Raw genomic sequence first — 7,712 nt, 5'->3', positions numbered from 1 at the left:
AGTATTGGATTCACAAGAGACCAAATAGACAAAAGCATGCAGGAAGCAGGTGGACTGGGGAAGACAAATATCACTTGACAGCAACTTAAGTTCAACGCAGGACACAAAATAAAGCCATTGTCCCAACAGTGTTTCATAAAAGAAGACAGTCACAAGATATCAATGTCCATCTTGAGTGATGCAACCCATCTTACTCTCATTAGCTTTTATCCATGCACAGCACTAATCTATGACCTGGCAAGTTTTGTAACACCAATTGTGTGCATATTGTAATGTGAAATAAGATTTGAGAAGTACAGTTACAGATTATCAGTACATTCCTCACACAAAGCAATTGTATGGTCTTTAAGGCTCGAACTATAGCACATGAGATCAATTCAGTTCAACTATATTTACAGACTCAAGGTCCATTAGCAAGAAGCACTCAATACAAACCAGAACAATAGACATTAAAAAAGACAGTTTTATGAATACTCTCCTCATAGAGGACTGATATCGCACTTCAGTAAGTCTAGGATTTGACAACAACATTATTATTTGAATTGTCCAGCTGACAAAAATAAATGTCTACATCAAAATTTCTCATTAAGGCAGGGAATGATTGTACTCTTGCCTTGCAGAATAAATCACTCACACTGCTCCATCTTGGTTTTGTCAGCAGGATCCTCATACAGTCATTGTATGCAACCTGAAGCTTACATAGGCTTTCTTTCTTAATAAACTTAACACACAAAGGAGCAGTATAACAAGAAGTACAATATGCTCTAATACATTGTATGGGTGTTTTGTGCTTTTCATTAAATTAATGTGACAGTGCACTAAATCACATCTCTCCCTTTTTATACAACATTGTGAAGTGGTATAATGTATGTAACAGTGCTAACTGCCCACTTGTCTGTTCAATATGCAGATAAACGCACTAGTGTTGAGTGATCACATAGTCTTATGTAATTCATAAAGTACCACAACTAAAAATATCTTCATATTGGTGAAACGTCCCCCACTTAGTGCTTAACAGGCTGAGAGGCTAATGGTTCATCTACACACATTGCTTTTGAAGTTTCTTTTTTGTGTTACTCAAACTTGAGGTTATATTCCCTGCTTCATTCAAATATGTAAAGATGGACAAGATGCCCTGTCCATGCACAAAATGCATGTGTGAACAGCTCCTGGAATTAGTGCATAGTGAGCAACAAGCAATTTGTGAAAAAAAATGAGCAGTACGATGAGTTAGCTTTCTTGCATTGCACGGCTCATAACAACACATCAGGCTCTCGCTGGCACTGAAGAGTCAGAAGTCAGCAGACAGGTGAGGTCAGCTCAATATTTCATGGTAAAGCTCGGTAGTCCTGAAACTTGATTTTACAGAGACAAAGATGAAAGTCAGCATACTATCTTACATCATGGCAGGTCATTAAGGGAGAGTGAAAAACTCTGGAAAACCCTGTTAAAGATCATTTTCACTGACCCGACACTGAAAAACTTCTAAAAACTGTGCCCCTGCATATCATCATTAATGTGTTCTTGTGGTTTAAGGAAAATATTATTTATACATTATAAACTACCTGGACTTTCAACGCACATAAAAAATACACCTGCTTTTCAAAGCTTTGTTAAACTCAAGGTAATTCACTTTCCACTTAAAAATATATGTATAATACATCAAATATCATATGGTGACATTTATGTGAATTGATTCAAATTAGCTTATTTTAACTGATTTAAAATTCTGCTTCATTCACATAGTCGTATGAAAATCAGAAGGGGGGATTGCAGACAACCGTGTTCCTCAGCCCCAGTGACACAACTTCCTACTGAGATAATGGCTTCCAGGAATATCCAACAGGTATCATTTTATATGCCCACTGAGGTGCTTTTTTACCTCCAATTCATGCTAATGAGCCATTGTTCTCCTTGCCTGACATCCAACATGTTTCTGAATGCAAATGCTATATAAAGTAAAGATTGCCATGCATGGTGACTATGTAACCAAGCATCTTTCTAAGGTTTGCCTAACCATAAATGACTAATTAACAAAACGATAAGAGTGTGTTCATTGAATGTACATCTGCTTTGCTCCCTGGAGTTGTGAAAAGTACCCCGGCAGGCATGATCATATTTCTACCACAAGCCCTGAAGGAACAAGCACACATCACAATTATTCATAGGGCAAAGTCACTACTGGAATAGCATTCTAATTCGGTCTATTACAATTGTTTACATATGCCCAGTGCTTCTGTTCTGATTGATTTGCTGCCAAAATGGGGCCTGCAATACGTGACTCGGTATCCGAAAGAAATGTCACAGGCAGTCATTTAATCTTTCACCCTTCTTTCATTCTTAATCAGTGAGAGTGACAGAGCCACCGACAGAGGAAGGGAAGATTTCAGCAATAACAGATCAACCTTGTGCATCCTGCTGGTATTAGTTTTTTCTGTTCATCAGTAAAGCATTATTTAATAATAAAAAAGCTTTTGTCCTTTTTTTTTTTGTCAATAATTTGAGTAAAATCATCAGCAGCTCTGAAACAATGGAGCTTAGAAATATTATATTGATCAGGTGCTTCCAAGGCATGATGAAGATTATTGTTAAATTACATAACTTTCAAGACTGACCAAACTATTTCCTAGAAGTGTAGCTTAAAATTGTCCTACTCATTACTAGGTGGCTTTATCTACGATGTACTTACATTTTCATTAATCATTTGATACAATGCACTTGTTGTGTACATACATGTTTTTACATTTGTAATCATATTTTTTTAAAATACCTGCATGTAATTACATCTGTATTTAAAAAATACAAATAGTAAATGCACAAGGCAGTGAGGATGCCTTTTTGTAATTTTGAGAAGCAGCGCTATTACAATCTTTATCATAATTTTCTTCACTTTTTTTTAGGTATTTTCCTAGTTTTTATAAATAAAATTGTTATTCCTCTCTATGCCGTTCTTTGATGAAGCATCGTTAATGGTCTGCTTCTCCTCTGTAAACTGACGTAGCATTAGTTCACTGAAGTTCTTGTTTGCCAATGGTCTCAAGAGTCTTTCAAGAGCACTGAGCTCTCAAAGAGGTGATCTGAATGAGGCTGACTGATGACGAACATTGAGATGTGTGTGAATTTCCCTAAAGAGGTGGCCATGCCCCATTAGAATAAGAATGGCTCAGCTGGCTGATTGCAGAGTATGTGTGAATGTCCCTGTGCATGTGTGGAGATATAAGATCTTGCTCATCAAGTATTTTTACTTCCTTTAATATGTATTTTATTTATTTATTTTTCTGCTGCTACAAAGGCTATGCATTGTAAATCTGCATCTGTCAGCTACCAAACTCAGCTATAAACGAAACAGATTAAATACATATAACTGTGAATCCATTGAGCAGTGCTTTATCTTTCAAACTAAGTTCAAACCAAGGGTCAAATCAGCCATGTTCATCAACCCAGAAAACCAACCACACGCAACACAACTCATCTTTAATTAAGACTTGCTCAATTCCCTCTATTATACTGCATGGCATAACAGCAATTTTCTGAGAAAAGTAAAACTAGAAGTATAGAGAAAGTCATGTCAGATTATTTTAATTTCTTCACATCCAACATTCTCTTTGAATCCTTTTCTTGGAGTTCTTTCAAGCAGCAAGTTTGAATTAGTCATAAATGAAAATAGTGGCAAGATTCTGAGCTTCTGCATATCTCAGGTAAAAGGAAATTACACAACGTTCGTGTTGAGTTTAACAAGCCACCGTTTGTTTCCCAAAAAAATGTAATGTGTAAAACTGTCTAGCAGCCAATAAAATGTTCACAATTCTTCTGAAAAACAAAAAATATTAGTAAAAAATGTTTCATTTTTTTGTATGCATATCCTGTATTCGTAGGCATGATTCACTAAAACATGAAAACTATTTTTTACAATTTTTTTATACAAGTAAAAAACAAACATACATGCCATATACTGTATATCAGACAGACGTTATGTGAGTTTCATGGTGGATAGAGATAACAATTCAGTAAATGTGAGTAACATACACTGCTATAAACAACTGTCTCTCAGGCTAATCAGACACTTACAGTGTGTAGAATCCAGTGTGCCTGCAATATCACTGATACCGAGTTTGCTCAAAACGAAACTTTCCCTTTTACATCACTGTAATGGATAGCAGAGTTTTGGCAGATTCACCACAACACTGTTCCACTCTGCCTGTGTGTTAATTGGCACAGGGTCTGTTTCATCTCTGCCAGGCTCTGAGGTTTAGCTGATCCATGCCTATCCTTAGTTGGCTCAATACCACCCCCAGATGAACTGGTAAAGAGGACTGTTCACCAGATGGTGAAGTGAAGTCCATCATCCACCTGCCTTTAGGCTGATCTCCCACCTGATCCTCATTATTCTCCCGCTCCTCCAGAATGTACAATCCTTACATCTTACATGCTCAACAGTGTACCTTATATGAAAAACTGCACAGAGGAGGTGACATCACTCCCAGTAAAAAGGAAGGCACGGCAAAATAGAGCTGAAACTACAGATTAATTTCAGTCAGTATTAAAGCGATATCACAACAGTATGTCTGTCTATCCACAATAAAAAAAATTCAATGGTATAAAAATGGTACGCTTTTTTAATGCATTGTGTTTTTTTCACTGTCAATGAACAGTTGTTCCAAACCATTGCATGTCTCTGAGAAACACAGTAGCCTAGTGGCATTTTGATTCTGTGAACAAATTCTTTTGAACAAAACAGTTGAGTGAATGACTCAATGACACACAGTTGCTTTTTTTTTTGTTCTTGAACGAATCAATGTTTTTTAATAAATCAATTGACTGAATGATTTAATTACTCACCACTGAGATGTAAGGGAAACAGGTCAATTTAGCTCAAAGGGAATCATTTAAGATTTTAAAGGGAATTTGAGAATCACTGTTTTATGGTTGATCACCAAGACGTTTAACATCAAATCTGCACTGGATATTAATATCCAAAGTATAGTGAAACACTATCAATTAGCACAGTAACAAGATCGGCAGTTTAAGACATTAACTCGTAAGCAGAAAACACAAGATACTTCTCTTTTCGGTATGAATAAGGCTTTTTTAGATAAATCTAAGACATATAAGCCAATCTAACACATAAGCACACACACTCACACAAGTTGCAGGAAGATAGAACGTTGGGGAAGAATATGTTTATGAGAACGAAAATGTGAAGTCCCAAGTTTACAGCAATACGTGAAATTGCATTGACATGAACAGCCATCAATCACTTAATTAACCCTTGCAAAATTTTATTAGATACACCAGTACAAATGTGAGTCTGGAGGTAGTTACTTGCGTGGCCTGTGTAACGGGGTTCCCATAGTTGTCATTCCCGATGTTGCTGATTGGCTGGTAGTTCAGTAGTGATTGAAGTGACGTCTTGGGAAGCCCGTGGTTGGGCATTGGCTGAAGATGGAGTTGTGTGGCTGGTTAAGTTGAACGGGCATTCGAGGTCAGACTCTGAGACACGGCATTACAAAACTTAACTCACAAACGGAAAAGAAAAGAAACTAAAGTAAAAAAAACATTAGTAAAGTTTGACAAGACTAGGTGGTGTTTCTTCTCATCGTTGCTAAGTAGCAGCAGGCGTGCAGGCTGAAGCACGCTGGAAATCATGACTAAAGCAGCAGCTAAAAAGCAAAAGCTAAAAGCTAAAAGCCGAATTAGACATGATTCCTATAACAAGAATATGATACATTTGAAAAATAACTGATGGTCAGGAATGTTTCAAGCTAACAGATTCAAACACATACATACTAAACATAAATATAATTTCTTAAGCTATCCAATAGTTATTAAAAGACATACACAAGAAGTGATTATAAACATGATAGTCAAATGTGTGGGTTAGATATAAATGAATATGGAGTTAAGCGATGGACTAATATTCATTTATAAGTCCTTTTGAGTTCATTTTGGTCCATTTATATCTACAAAAGACCGTTCCTGTGCCATTCTCTGACATAAGGATGTTCTGTGGAGACCAGAGGTTAAAAGGGCTCCTTAGGAATTTCAGTCTGGTTCTGTTAGGTGGGGGGGAAGTCAATGCAAGGATCTTGTTTATTACTCTCATTTACATGTGATGTCCGGCGTTGCATCTCAATTACTTGCCCCAAATTTGACAATCTCTTCTCCGAATTTAAATTGTCAATAATTGTTCTACTAGTGTTAATGTCGAAAGCTGTTCTGTGAAAGAGTTGGTTGGTTGGTTATCTTGCTTCTGACTTGTGGCACTAGGAATGATTTACAACATCCTGTTGCCTTTCTGAGGAATTCGGCTCATGTTTCAATGCTCCTGATCGACTCTTTAATTTGTCTGGTTCGGGCCTGATACGCTACAGTTACTTATTTCCTTCCTGAATGAATCACTGTTTTAAACAAATCAGGTTAAAGAGATGTGTATTTAATATAGAGAGGGAGTGTGTCCAAGCCCTAAATGTTTTCAGGAAGGCTTTTCTAGAGTTTGGGAGCCAAATGTGAAAAAAGCTCTACTTCCTTTATTATGCCTATGTATGCCTTGACCCCAGCCTCAGTCCATTCCTTGTGAAGTTCCCTCAAATTTTTGAATCTATTTTGCTTGACAATCCTCATAAGGCTGGGTTTTTGCTCTCTCGGTTGGTTGTGCATCTTTTTCTTCCACACTTTTTCCTTCTACTCAACTTACTGTTAACATGCTTGGATACAGCACTCTGTGAACCTCCAGCTTCTTTGGAAATGAATGTTTGTGGCTTACCCTCCTTGTGAAGGCAGTCAATGATTATCTTCTGGACAACTGTCAGATCAGTAGTCTTCCCCATGATTGTGTAGCCTAGTGAATTAAACTGAGAGACCATTTTGAAGGCTCAGGAAACCTTTGCAGGTGTTTTGAGTTGATTAGCTGATTGGCATGTCACCATATTCTAATTTGTTGAGATAGTGAATTGGTGGGTTTTTGTTAAATGTGATCCAAAATCATCACTTAAACTACTTCAGTCTGTGTGCACTGAATTTAATACCAGAGTTTCACAATTTGAGTTGAATTACTTAAATAAACAAACTTTTTCACAACATTCTAATTTATTGAGATGCACCTGTAAATCCATCTAGATGCTAATTATAATAGAGATTTGGTGATATAAGTGATTTGGTGTAATGTTATTAGGTCCAATAAGTAATATATCTGTCTTATCCAAATTCAATAGGAGAAGATTATTGGTCATCCAATCTTTTCTCTTTTAGCTTAGAATTAGTATTTGAAGCTCAAGGTAAATTGTTCTTAATTTGTCTTCCAGGAGAAATAAAGGATATTCTGTTGCTTCCGAAGGGCAGTACTAAATGGAAAAAAAAAATTCTATAAATTACAACAAAATAAGAAAAAATTTCTTCATCCTGTTCAAAAGTTTTCACGCTCTTAATGCATCGTGTTTCCATCTGGAGCATCAGTAAATGTTTGAACCTTTTTTAATAGTTGTGTTTGAGTCCCTCAATTGTCCTCACTGTGAAAAGGTGGATCTCAAAATCAGACATTCACTGCTGGAAAGGGTTCAAATATGCAAAAGATGCTGGAAAACTAAAGAATCAGCAAGACGTGGAGGATTTGTCTGAAGATCAGTGCTCAGTTAAAATGTTCAGAACAAATAAGGAACCCATGAACGAATAATAAAACAAAAAAACAAACAAACAAAAAACATTCGTGGATCATC

This window comes from Carassius auratus, chromosome 7 (genome assembly GCF_003368295.1).
Source record: "Carassius auratus strain Wakin chromosome 7, ASM336829v1, whole genome shotgun sequence".
NCBI classification, from domain to species: domain Eukaryota; kingdom Metazoa; phylum Chordata; class Actinopteri; order Cypriniformes; family Cyprinidae; genus Carassius; species Carassius auratus.
The sequence above is the reverse complement of the archived record's forward strand: the minus strand, read 5'-3'. Positions refer to the sequence as shown.